This window comes from Mustela nivalis, assembly GCF_964662115.1.
Source record: "Mustela nivalis genome assembly, chromosome: 20".
Lineage (NCBI taxonomy): Eukaryota > Metazoa > Chordata > Mammalia > Carnivora > Mustelidae > Mustela > Mustela nivalis.
This window is the reverse complement of record NC_139039.1, coordinates 14958347-14972577: the sequence shown is the minus strand read 5'-3', so window position 1 is coordinate 14972577 and position 14231 is coordinate 14958347. Positions and strand designations below refer to the sequence as shown.

The following is a 14231-nucleotide window of genomic DNA, read 5'->3' as shown; positions in this document are numbered from 1 at the left end:
AACTAAAATAAATCTTTTTTTTTTTTTTTGTAAAGATTTTATTTATTTGACAGAGAAAGCACAAGCAGGGGGAGAGGGAGAAGCAGGTTCCCGGCTGAGCAGGGAGCCCGACATGGGGCTTGATCCCAGGATTCTGGGATCATGTCTTGAGCCGAAGGCAGGTGCTTAACCATATGAGCCATCCAGGTGCCCCTAAATTAAATACATCTTAAAAAAAAAAACTTTGTTCAGGGCACCTGGGTGGCTCAGTGGGTTAAGCCTCTGCCTTCGGCTCAGGTCATGATCCCAGGGTCTTGGGATCGAGCCCCACATCAGGCTCTCTGCCCAGCAGGGAGCCTGCTTCTCCCTCTCTATCTGTCTGCCTCTCTGCCTACTTCTGCCTACTTGTGATTTCTCTCTCTCTGTCAAATAAATAAATAAATAATCTTTAAAAAAAAAAAAACTTTGTTCTTGTTTAAAAAGACAAAATTTTAGCAATTAACAGATGGTCCTTAAAATTTGTGGAATAGTTGCCTCCTGTCCCCATAGTTTCTAACACAAAAATCTTTAAGGCCATTTCTTTGCATAGCGATACATTTTTCTTTTTTTAATTTTATTTATTTATTTGACAGAGATCACAAGTAGGCAGAGGAATTCTGGTAAAATTTTGCTTCAAAAAATAATGGGGAGAGGACAGTAGGTGGGGGATATAGCTAAATAAGTATTAAAGTTAAATGAAAGATACATTGGGTTACGTTATACTCTTCCTAATTTTGTAGAGTTTCCCATGATATCAACAGGCTTATGATTTTAAAAAAGGACAGAGTTGTAAGTTTGTCAACTGATATATGAGAAAGCTGTGACTTAAAATAGCTTTAGATTAAAAAAAAAAAAAATAGCCCCAGGGAAAACTAACTTGAATGCTATTTCTACTTGGCCTGCTTGTTACTGTTTTTAGTAATATACTTTCGTGGAGGAATAAAATTGAAAAACTTAAAAGACCTAGATCTTACACACAGAATATTCTGAGTATTGAAACATGGCTGGCAGTCAGAATGACTGAGTGCACTATAACCTGTTTCTCTCTAGCACACAAGCCACATATCTTTAGAGAATTCTCCCAAATTGTATTATTCTTCATCTCTATTCGTGCTTCACTAGTTTTTCTTTTTTAAAGATTTATCATTTTTTCTTTATTTTTTTTTTAAGATTTTATTTATTTGACAGAGATCACAAGTAGAGAAAGAGGAAGGAGCAGGCTCCCTGCCTAGCAGAGAGCCCGATGCAGGGCTCTATCCCAGGACCCTGAGATCATGACCTGAGCTGAAGGCAGAGGCTTAACCCACTGAGCCACCCAGGCAGCCCTAAAGATTTATCATTTTCTAATCCTGTGGTAGATGAAGACTTGGGGGAGAAGGATCCCAGCAAGCCTCCCAGGTGTCTCAAAGATTGATTTATTTGAGAGAGAGAGAGAGAGGGAGAGTGCGGCGGAGGGGCAGAGAAAGAGAATCTCTAGCTGGCTGCGTGCTGAGTGTGGAGCCGGACTGGGGTCTGTGTTGCCCGACCCGGAGACATGCCCTAAGCAGAAACCAGTTCAGAGGCTCAGCCAACTGAGCCACCCAGGTGTCCCATGCTTCACTTTGTAAATTTCACTGTAATGGCCTGATGTGGCAGATAACTCATTTGAGTTTAATAAATACACCTGTTATTAAAACAACGTAAATCTCACTTTCGGTTGCCCCATTAATATGCCTGTGATACTAAGGGGTATTTTGTCACGGGGAAAAATAAAAAACATAAAGCTGTCTTTTTCTAAAGAGGGAGGGAACTTTTTCTAAAGGGAATTTTTTTTTTTTTTTCCTAAAGGAAAAAAAATTTTTTTTTAATGTGACATTCTCCTTTAAATGCGGGGGAGGTGGTGGCCGTTGGGGAACTAGTTTTAATGAGTTAATTGTTCTGCCACCTGAAACTGAGATCCTAAAAATACCAAGTTCTAAACCATCTAGCAGTTTTGGACTTCTACTCAGGATAAAGAAAGCTGCAAAGATTGCTTCCCTCACTCTAACAAGAAACAGCTGGATGACACAAAAAAATCACAAAAATCACAAAATCACTCAGCGATCTGAGGCTGCAAAGAATTCAGGGAACCGAATTCCAAAGAGGGGTAATCCATTAGGAGGAGAGGGGGGCACACCGACCGCCCGTTCTCGCTTTGGCAGAACACGGCAGCCCTGTGGGTGTTCTACAAACAGCGAGGAAAAGCCCAGCTAAGATATTAAACGTGTTTAAAGACCAGGTGTGCGCTTCTGTATCGCTTTGGATGGGACTGGCTGTTGAATCTGTGGGTTTTAGCGCCAGATGGAAATGTGCGAAAACTTGCTGGAAAAAGGAAGAATTCCAGACGGTGACAGCAGAGCATTACACCTTAAGGACCTTCTCGGTGTGGGTGTGTGGGTGACTGCAGGGTCCTGACCTGGGGCTGCAGACACGGAGTTTGCGCGCGGCGGAAAGCTCTTCCCCAGGTGTTCACGGGAGGGAGCAGGAGGGGCGCAGGAGACCAGGGCGAGCCCTCCTGGCAGCAGCTGGGGTGACTGGTGGCTGCCGAGAAGCCAGCCTAAAGCTCCGCGAGCTCGCGGGGATCCTTCTCCCCCAAGTGTTAAGCCACTGAAGGCCGGTCAGCAGGTGACCACAGGACATTGGCAAAGATTGACTGTTTCTGGAGAAGCGGTACAGGCAAAAGCGACCTGCCGCTCTCGAGACACAGGGGAAGATTTATTGTTCCTGGGGGACGAGTAGACGCGAACTAGTTCTGTTGCTGGGGGAGGGGCAGCGGCCGCTCTCAGACAGGTGTTTGCCGGTGCTGGGGGAGGCGCGGAAAACCAGCAGCCTCCACCCACCGCAGGTAAAGGCCGAGTTTGGCGGCCACCGGTGGGAGGAGCAGGAATGCTAAGAAAGCCTCACTGCGAAGCCGAAGCCCAGAGGGCCTGCCCGAGAGGGAGGCTGGTTAGGACCATGGGGCGTCTCTCCCGCTCCTGCCAAGCCCAGAAGCCCACCAGCTGCAGGCAACGGGCCACCCAGGGAAAGAGCATGGAGAAGGACGCTCTCGCTGATACAGGTGTGCGGGCGCGACGGAAAGCTGGGGGGCGGGGGGGGGGGGGACAGGCGTCCAGAAAAACCTGGCACTCCACCCCCTACCCCGAGGTCAAGGTGATAGCAGGCAGCCCCCTGTTAGTGGAGGTGAGGAAAGCGGGCTCCCAGCAGGAGTTGTCATAGAATTCTGTGCCTACTGAAACCGAGTTTCAAAATGGAACATGGAAGGGGCGCTTGGGTGGCTCAGTGGATTAAGCCGCTGCCTTCGGCTCAGGTCATGATCTCAGAGTCCTGGGATCGAGCCCCGCATCGGGCTCTCTGCTCAGCGGGGAACCTGCTTCCCTTCCTCTCTCTCTGCCTGCCGCTCTGGCTACTTGTGATCTCTCTTTGTCAAATAAATAAGTAAAATCTTAAAAAAAAAAAAAAAATGGAACATGGAAGACATGCACACGCTGAAGGAATTCGTCACTCGCAGACTTGCCCCGTAGTAAGAAATATTCAGGGGCCCTGGGTGGCTCAGTCGGCTAAGCCTCTGTGGTTGGTTCAGGTCATGGTCCCAGGGTGCTGGGAACCAGCTGGCACTGGGCTCCCTGCTCAGGGGGGTATTTGCTTCTCCCTCTGTCCCTCACCCCACTTGTGCTCTTTCCTAAATAAATTTAAAAAAAATTTTTTTTTTAAGAAGTTTTCAAGAAAGTCTTTAAGGCAGAACAAAAATTAAACCACATGGAAGTGCAAATTTACACAAAGGAATAAAGAGCATTAGAAATAGTACCATTTACATGAGTGAGTACAGAAAAGGGTTTCCTTGTTGTATAAATCCCTTTAAGTGATAATCTACTGTTTAAACAAAAGTAATGTTAGATGGGATTTTTTTTTTAGATGAGATTTTTAATGCTTGTAAAAGGAAGATGTATGACAATAATAGCACAAAGTGTGAGAGGATAAATGGAAGTATTCTAGTAAAACGTTCTTGTTCTATACAGAAAGTGGTGTAATATCATTTGAAGGGAGACTTAAGTTAAACAGGTATACCACCCGATGAGTCTTAAAGCAACCAACCCTAAAGTAACAAAACCAAGAAGTATCGCTAATAACGCACTAAGGAGATACAGGGAATAAAATATGTTTAATCCAAAAAAATTATGAAAGAAACGGAATATATGGTACAAACAAAACAAATAGAAAGAGGCGCCTGGATGGCTCAGTCATTAAGCATCTGTCTTCAGCTCAGGTCATGATGGTGGGTGGGGGGGTCCTGGGATTGAGCCCTGTGTTGGGCTCCCTGCTCAATAGGAATCCTGCTGCTCCCTCTCCCACTCCCCCTGCTTGTGTTCCCTCTCTCTCTGTGTCTCTGTCAAATAAATAAATCTTAAAAAAAAAAAAAGGTAAGGGCGCCTGGGTGGCTCAGTGAGTTAAGCCGCTGCCTTCGGCTCAGGTCATGATCTCAGGGTCCTGGGATCGAGTCCCGCATCGGGCTCTCTGCTCAGCAGGGAGCCTGCTTCCTCCTCTCTCTCTCAGCCTGCCTCTCTGCCTACTTGTGATCTCTCTCTGTCAAATAAAAAAAAAAAAAAAAGTAAGATGACAGATTTAAACCTGACCATACCAATAATCTCATTAAATTTAAATGGCCTAAATACCTCAGTTAAAGACAGTGTTTGATTGGATTAAAAATAATGCCCAATTAGATGCTGTCTCATGGAAACAGCGGTAATAGATAAATAACAAGCCCCTCCCCAAACCTCCAGCTAACATGGAATCCTGGTTTTCTTCTCTAATGCCATAAGAAACACAGAAGAAAAATCATAGGGGCACCTGGCTGGCTCAGCGCGCAGAGGGTGTGACTCTTGATCTTGGGGTGGTGAGTTTGAGCCCTATGTTGGGGTTAGAGTTTATTTAAAAAATTTTAACTTAAAAGAGTCATAAAGTTCAGGAAGGAAAAAATAAGCTTTGTATTCACAGAAAACATGATTTTGTTAGAACAACAAAAAATCCAAAGTGATTTTTTAGGGAGTAAGGGGGGGAGAGCGAGCCACTGAAGGGGGGTGGCAGAGGCAGAGGGAGAATCTCAAGCAGACTCCCCACAGAGCACGGAGTCTCATGTGGGGCTTACTCTCACGTCCCTGAGATCCCGACCTGAGCCCAAATCAAGAGACTGACCCTTAACCAAACGAGCCACTCAGATGCCCCCAAAATAATTTTTGGTGAGTAAGTATAAGAATTAGGTGCCACTGGTATAGCTCCTAGATACAGGCACAATATATATATTTTTTAAAGCCCTTATTTCTATTATCAATAAACAATTGGAAAGTAAAATGGAAAGAAAGCGGTCGTTGACAACATTTTAAAATCAAATACAAGTCAAGGGCACCTGAGTGGCTCAGTCAGTTAAGTGTCTGCCCTGCTCAGGTTGTGGTCTCAGGGTCCTGGGATCGAGCGCCGTGTTGGGCTCCCTGCTCAGCAGGGAGTCTGCTTGTCCCTCTGCCTGGAACCCCTGTCCTTGCCCTCTCACTCTCTCTCTCAAGTCAATAAAATCTCAAAGAAAAAAAAATCAAATATATGGCAAGAATTCACCAAATATTAGTACATTGTTGAGAGAAATTAAGGACTTAAAGGAGGTGTATGTCATCTTCACAGGCTGACACACACAAGGTGGAAAAAAAAAGTCTATTCTCCAAAGTCATAGAGACTCAGTAGATCCTGGTGAGAATCCCACTAGCCTTTTTCTCCCCCTCCATGTGTGAATACAACAAGCTGATTCTAAATTGTCTTATTGTAAAATATAACAAATGTTACCATTTGAACCACTTTAAAGTATTCATTTCAGTGGCTTAAAGTATATTCACAATATTCTGCAACACTATTTCCAGAACGTTTTAATCAGCCCCAAACTCTGTTCCCGTTAAATATGATCTCCTGGCTGCCTCCTCCCTTTTCCCCAGGCCTGGTAATCTCTGTTCTATTTTGTGTCTGTGTGAATTTGCCAATTTTCAGTATCTCATTTAAGTGGGATTATATTTGTCCTTCCGTGTCTGGTTTATCCCACCTAGCATGTTTTTAAAGTTCATCCATGTTGTAAAATGAATCAGTTTCCTTTTCATGGCTGAATAATATTCCACTGGCTGTATACACTACATTTTGTCTATCCATTTGTCTGTTGATGGATATTTTGGTGGTTTACACCTTTTGGCTGTTGTGAATAAGGCTGCTATGAACAATGGTACTTAGTGTATTCTTTTTAAGATTTAAATGAGTGATTCAACTACCTTAATGGTGAGATAAGTAGGCAGAGAGGCAGACAGAGAGAGAGGGAGAAGCAGGCTCCTCGCCGAGCAGCAAGTCTGATGTGGGGCCCAATGCCAGGACCCTGAGACCATGACCTGAGCCTCAGGCAGAGGCTTAATCCACTGAGCCACCCAGGTACCCCAAGATAAGTATTTAGACTGCATTTGATTTTTTTAATGTTCAATGAGGTCAAGATACTCTAGTAATTTGGCCATTGCTTCTGTTTTCAATTTATTGGCAAGTCTTATTCATAGACCTTCTTACTTTTTCCCCTTCTGTATTTTTTCTCCCCTTCTGTATCTTTTATTTTATAAATTCATGCTTTCATTTGTGCCTGCCTCTGTTTTATATTTTATTGGTCTTCAAGGGCCAACTTTAGTTCTTTTCTTTGGAAACTTCTATTTCTTTTGAAATTTGCTCTAATTTTTTTAAAAAAATTTTATGGAGTAGTAAACACTTGGCTCATAATTTCCAGATTTTCCTTTATTACAATACAAATATTTAGTTTGGCTCAGGTCATGATCTCAGGGTCCTGGGATCAAACCCCGCTTCAGGCTCTCTGCTCAGCGGGGAGCTTGCGCCATCCCCCCACCCCCCGCCTGCCTCTCTGCCTACTTGTGATCTGTCTCTGTCAAATAAATAAATAAAATCTTTTAAAAAAATCTTTTGTTTTTGTAAGATTTTAAGTAATTTCTTACTTACTTACTTACTTACATGGCTCAAACCCAGAACCCCCAAGATCAAGAGTCACATACTCTACTGAATGACCCAGCCAAAAATCTTTTATTGTTCCCTTGAAATGGGAAAATTTTGTATATAAACTATACCTTAGTAAAACTGTTTGCAGAACACAATAAACTTTGTGCAATGCAACCAAACCAGTCTTTATAGGGAAATTTATAACTAAAGTATAACCCACTGAGCCACCCAGGTGCCCCAGGATTTTATTTATTTATTTGAGACAGATTGAGAGGGAGACTAGAGAGAGGAGAGGGAGAAGCAGACTCCCCACTGAGCAGAGAGCCTGAGGTGGGGTTCGATCCCAGGACCCTGGGATCATGACCTCAACTGAAGGCAGATGCTTAACTGAGCCACCCAGGCACCCAGAGACTCTTAATCATAGGAAATCAACTGACGGTTGCTGGAGGAAGGTGGGGATGGGGTAACTGGGTGATGGACCTTGGAGGACATGTGATGGAATGGGCTCTGTGTATTATGGAGGACTGATGAATCACTGAATTCTATCTCTGAAACACACACTATATGTTAGTTAATTGAATTTAAATTAAGAAAAAGTAAAAGTAAAGTTAAAAATTTAAAAAAAGAAAAATTTTTTAGTAAATTTACCCAATGAGGGGCACCTGGGTGGCTCAGTGGGTTAAAGCCTCTGCCTTCGGGTCGGGTCATGATCCCAGGGTCCTGGGATCGAGTCCCACATCGGGCTTTCTGCTCAGCAGGGAGCCTGCTTCCTCCTCTCTCTCTCTCTGCCTGCCTCTCTGCCTACTTGTGATCTGTCTGTCAAATAAATAAATTAAAAAATCTTTTAAAAAAAATTTACCCAATGAAACAACCATGACCATAGATCAGTTTTAGAACATTTCCATTGTTCCAATAAGATCTCTCTTGCCTATTTAGTTGCTTCCCATTCCCACTGGCCAGCCCAAGGCAACCACTCATCTACTTCTGTCCCGGAATTTATCTTTTCTGGACATTTCATATAAATGGAATCATAATATGTAGTTTGTCATGTCACCAGCGTGTTGTGAAGTTCATCCATATTGTAATACATTTCCAACTGGTGGTACGTTACCATTGTATGAATCTAACATTTCTGCCTATCTGTTCAGCAGTTGATGGACATTCAGATTGTCTCCAGTTTTTGACCATTAGAATTAATGTTGCTGTAAAATATTGGCATACTTATCTTTGTGTGAACGTGTATTTTAGTTTCTCTTGGGTAGATATGTAGGGATGGAATTGTTGGGTCATAAGGTAATTTTACGCTTAAGAAGCTGCCAAGTTTCACAAAGAGGCTGCAGCATTTTACAGTTCTTTATACCAGTGTCGTAAGAGGGCTCCAATTTCTCTACATTCTCACCAACATTTATTCTTTTTCCTTCAAGTATAATTAACATACAGTGTTATATTAGTTTCAGGTGTACAATGGAGTGATTTGTAAATTCCATATATTACTTAGTGCTCATCAAGATAAGTGTACTCTTAATCCTCTTCGCCTATTTCACGCATCCCCTCACCCACCTCCCTTCTGGCAACCACTAGTCTGTTCTCTGTCTTTAAGAAATCTTTGTATGTTCATTCGTTTTTTAAAATCCACAGATGAGTCAAATCATATATTTGTCTTTCTCTGACCCATTTATTTCAATTAGCATTATACCCTCTGATCTATCCACATTGTTGCAAATGGCAAGATTTCATTCTTTTTGATGGCCAAGTAGTATTCCATTTTGTATTACTACATCTTCTTTATTCATTCATCTACCAGTGGGTACTTGGGTTGCTTCCATGTCTTGGCTATTATAAATAATGCTGCAGTAAACAGAGGGGTGCACATGTCTTTTCAAATTAGTGTTTTCATTTTTTGGGGGTAAATACCCAGTAGTGGAATTATTAGATCAAATTAGATCAAATTCTATTTTTAATTTTTTGAGGAATCGACACACTTTTTTCCATAATGGCTATACTAGCTTGCATTCCCATCAGTTCCTTTCTCTTCACATCCTTGCCAACACTTGTTATTTATTGTGTTTTTAATTTAGCCATTCTTACAGGTTTAAGTTTTAAGACTGGTAACTCACTGGGGTGCCTGGGTGGCTTAGTGGGTTAAGCCTCTGCTTTCAGCTCAGGTCATGATCTCAGGGTCCTGGGATCGAGACCAGCATCGGGCTCTCTGCTCAGCTGTCTTTCTCTGTCTTCCTCTTTCTCTGTCTTCCTCTCTGCCTACTTGTGATCTCTTTCTCTGTCAAATAAATAAATAAAATCTTAAAAAAAAAAAAAAGATTGGTAACTCATTGTAGTTTTGATTTGCATTTCCATGATAGTAAGTGATGATTGAACATCTTTTCATGTGTTTGTTGGCCATCTGTGTATTTTCCTTGGAAAAACATCCATTTATACTCTCTGCTGAATTTTAATTTGCTTTTTTTGGTAATGAGTTGTATAAGTTCTTTATATATTTTAGATATTAACTCCTTATCAGATATATCATTAGCAAATATCCTCTGCCATTCAGTGGGTTGTCTTTTTGCCTTGTTAATGGTTTCCTTCACTGCGCAATAGATTTTTATTCTGGTGTAGTCCCAATAGTTTATTTTTGATTTTGTTTCCCTTGCCAAAGGAGACCTATCTAAAAAAATATTTTTTATGGCTGATGTCAAAGTTATTACTGCCTATGTTTTCTTGTAAGAATTTTATGGTTTCAGGTCTCATATTTAGGTCTTTAATTCTTTTTGAACTTATTTTTGTGTATGCCAAGGAAATGGTTCAGTTTCATACTTTTGTATGTAGCTGTCCAGTTTTCCCAGTACCATTTGTTGAAGAGACTGCCTTTTTCTAGCCTTTTCTGTCATAGGTTGTCATAGGTTAACTGATTATAGAAGCATGGGTTTATTTCTGGGCTCTGTATTCTATTCTTTTGATCTGTGTGTCTGTTTTTTGTCAATACCATCCTGTTTTGATTAGTGTATCTTCGAAATCTGGGATTATGATAATTGTAGTTTTGTGTTGCTTTTTCAAGATTGATTTGCCTATTTGGGGTCTTTTGTGGTTTCATACAAATTTTATGGTAATTTGTTTGAGATCTGTGAAAAATGCTGTTGGTAGTTTGATGGAGATTATGTTGAATTTACAGATTGCTTTGGGTAGTAGGGACATTTTAACAATATTGGTTCTCCCAATCCATGAGTATAGATAATTTTCCATTTGTGTCATCTTTAATTTCTTTCATCAGTGTTTTATAATTTTTGGAATACAGGCCCTTCACCTCCTTGGCTAAGTTCATTAAGTATTTTTTAAATTTTTTAATTTAAATTCAATTAATATATAATGTAATATTAGTTTCAGAGGTAGAGGTCAGTGTATTTTATCCTTTTTGATGCAATTGTAAATGGGATTGTTTTCTTTCTTTTTTTTTTTTTAAGATTTTATTTATTTATTTGATAGAGATCACAAGTAGGCAGAGAGGCTGGCAGAGAGAGAGGAGGAAGCAGGGTCCCTGCAGAGCAGAGAGCCCGACTCGGGGTTCGATCCCAGGACCCTGGGATCACGATCCAAGCCAAAGGCAGAGGCTTTAACCACCTGAGCCACCCAGGCGCCCCGGGATTGTTTTCTTAATTTCTCTTTCTGTTACTTCATTATTAGTGTATAGGAAGGCTGTGGATTCTTTTTGCTTTTTCTTTTCTTTTCTTTTTAAGTAGGCTCCATGCCCAGCATGCCCTAACATGGGGCTTGAACTCACAACCCTGAGCTCAAGACCCGAGTTAAGATCAAAAGTCAGATGCTAACCACCTGAGCCACCCAGGTGCCCCTGCCGTGGACATCTGTATATTAATGCTGTATCCTGTGACCCTACTGAATTCATTTATCAGTTCTAGTAGTTTTTTTGTGGAGTCCCTAGGGTTTTCTATATATAATATCTTGTCATCTTCATACAGTGAAAGTTTTATTTCCTTACCAATTTGGATGCCTTTTACTTGTCTGATTACTGTGACTAGGACTTCCAGTACTACACTGAATAAAAGTGGTGAGAGTGGACATCCTTGTCTTATTTCTGATCTTAGAGGAAAATCTGTTTTTCCCCATTGAGTATGATGTTAGCTATGGGATTTTCATATATGGCCTTTATTATGTAGAGGCATATTTCCTTTAAAAACTATTTTGTCGAGAGTTTTTATCATAAATGGATGTTACACTTTGTTGAATGTTTTTTCTGCATTTATTGAAATGTTCCTATGGTTTTTATCCTTTCTCTTGTTGATATAATGTATTGTGTTGATTGATTTGTGAATACTGAGCCACACTTGCATCCCTGTAATAAATAAATAAATAAATAAATCCACTTGATTGTGGTGAATGATTTTCTTGATGTTTGTTATGAATGTTTATTGTATTATGCAGTTTCCTAATATTTTGTTGAGGATTTTTCTATCTATGTTCAGGAGAGATATTGGCCTGTAGTTCATTCTCTCTCTCTCTCTCTCTTTTTTTTTTTTTTTGTTTAGGTCTTTATCTGGTTTTGGTGTCTGGGTAATGCTGGCCTCTGAATTTGGAAGCTTTCCTTTCTCTAGTATTTTTGGAATAGTTTGAGAAGAGGTATTAAGTCTTCTTTAAATGCTGGTAGAATTCACCTGGGAAGCCATCTGATGCTGGCCTTTTGTTTGTTGGCAGTTTTTTTTTAATTACTGAGTCAATTTCACTGCTAATAAGCAGTCTGTTCAAATTTTCCATTTCTTCCTGATTCAGTTTTGGAAGGTTTTGTGTTTCTAGGAACTTATTCCTTTCCACTAGATTGTCCAATTTTTTGGCACATACATTTTTCATCATTTTTTCTTATAATTTTTTGTCTGTGGTGTCAGTTGTTATTTCTCCTCTTTCATTTCTGATTTTGAGTTCTCTCACATTTTTTAATGAGTCTCACTAAAGGTTTGTTAATTTTCTTGATCTTTTCAAAGAACTGCTCCCAGTTTCATTGATCTATTCTATTGTGTTTTTAGTCTCTTTCATTTATTTCTGATCTAATCTTATTTTTTTTTCCTTCTGCTGGCTTTGGGATTTTTCTTTTTAAAGATTTTATTTATTTATTTGACAGAGATCACAAGTAGGCAGAGAGGCAGGCAGAGAGAGTGAGAGGAGGGAAGCAGGTCTCCCCGAGGAGCAGAGAGCCCGATGCAGGGCTCGATACCAGGACCCTGGGATCATGACCTGAGCTGAAGGCCCAGGCTTTAACCTACTGAGCCACCCAGGCACCCTGGCTATTTTCTTTTTCTAGCTGCTTTAGGTTTTAAGGTTAGGTTGTTTACTTAAGATGTTTTTGGTTTTGCTTCTTGAGGTAGGCCCATATTGCTATAAACTTCCCTCTAATTTTTTTTCAAAAGATTTTATTTATTTATTTGATAGAGACACAGTGAGAGAAGGGAGAGGGAATGGGCGAAGTAGAAGCTGACTTCCTCTGAGCGGGGAGCCCCATGCGGGTGTTGATTCCAGGACCCTGGGTTCATGACCTGAGCTGAAGGCAGATGCTTAAAGACTGAGCCATCTAAACTTCCTAAACTTCCTTGTTTATTGTGCCCCTAAACTTCCTTGTTATTACTGCTTTTTGCTCTCTTCTCTTGTGGTTTGACAGCTTTCTTTAGTGATATGCTTGTATTCATTTTTCTTTCTTGATTTGTGGTTACTTATATATAACATCCTATGTATATAGCAGTCTATATAAAATTGATAGTTTCTTAAGTTTGAATCTGTTTATTATGTTAGTCACCATACAGTATGTCATTAGTTTTTGATGTAGTGATCCAAGACTCATTGTTTGTGTATAACACCCAGTGCTCCATGCAATACATGTCCTCCTTAAGGCCCACCATTGGGCTCACCCACCTTCCCACCCTGAATCCATTTTAAATTTTTACTCTTCCCAAAGTTTTTTTTTTTTTTTTTAAGATTTTATGTATTTATTTGACAGAGAGAAATCACAAGTAGATGGAGAGGCAGACAGAGAGAGAGAGAGGGAAGCAGGCTCCCTGCTGAGCAGAGAGCCCGATGCGGGACTCGATCCCAGGACCCCGAGATCATGACCCGAGCCGAAGGCAGTGGCTTAACCCACTGAGCCACCCAGGCACCCCTCTTCCCAAAGTTTTATGTATGTGATGTTACACTTTTATTTCCTGACTCCCTTGACTGATTTTTATAGATATAGTTGATTTTACTGTGTTTGTGCTTTAACCTCTGTACTGGTTTTATAAGTGATTCATCTATCTTTTTTTTTTTTTTTAAAGATTTTATTTATTTATTTGTCAGAGAGAGAGAGAGAGAGAGCAAGAGCGAGCACAGGCAGAGTGGCAGGCAGAGTCAGAGGGAGAAGCAGGCCCCCTGCGGAGCAAGGAGCCCGATGTGGGACTCGATCCCAGGACGCTGGGATCATGACTGGAGCCGAAGGCAGCTCCTTAACCAACTGAGCCACCCAGGCGTCCCTGATTCATCTATCTTTATGATGTTTGTATTTACTTGTGAAATGTTTTTCTTTCATAATTTTCTTACTCCTGATTAAGGTCTTTTCTTTTCTTTCTTTTTTTTTTTTTTAGATTATATTAATTTATTTGAGAGAGAGACAGTGAAAGAGAGCATGGGAGGGGAGAAAGTCACAGGGAGAGGCAGACTCTCCAAGGAGCAGGGAGCCTGATGTGGGACTCCATGCCAGGACTCTGGGATTATGACCTGAGCTGAAGGCAGTCGCTTAACCAACTGAGCCACCCAGGCGCCCAAGGCCTTTTCTTTTAACTCAGAGAATACCTTTTAACGTTTCTTGTGAGTGTGGTTTAGTGGTAATGAACTCCTTTATCTTTTGTATGGAAATTTTATCTTCCTTTCTATTCTGAGTGATAGCCTTGATGAATAGAGCATTTCTGTTTGCAGATTTTTGGTTTTTTTTTTTTTTAAGGACTTTATTTATTTGTCAGGGAGAGAGAGAGAGAGAGAGAGCAAAGCAAGGGGAGCAGAAGGCAGAAGGAGAAGGAGGCTCCTCAATGAGCAAGGAACCCAATGTAGGAGTTGATCCCAGGACCCTGGGATCATGACCTGAGCTGCAGGCAGATGCTTAACAGACTGAGTCACGCAGGCAGCCATGTTTGTAGGGTTTTTCCTTTAAGCAC

The 14231-nt window shown here is 41.0% G+C and overlaps 1 long non-coding RNA gene across 1 annotated transcript in view; it reads left to right on the top strand.

The window, feature by feature from the left end:
• Positions 1–2566: 2566 nt before the first annotated feature.
• LOC309855134 overlaps positions 2567–14231 on the top strand; it is a 30549-nt gene continuing 18884 nt past the window's right edge. Inside the window, exon 1 of the long non-coding RNA XR_014306634.1 lies at positions 2567–3094. This is a non-coding gene — a long non-coding RNA (uncharacterized lncRNA). The remainder of the gene's footprint in view (positions 3095–14231) is intronic.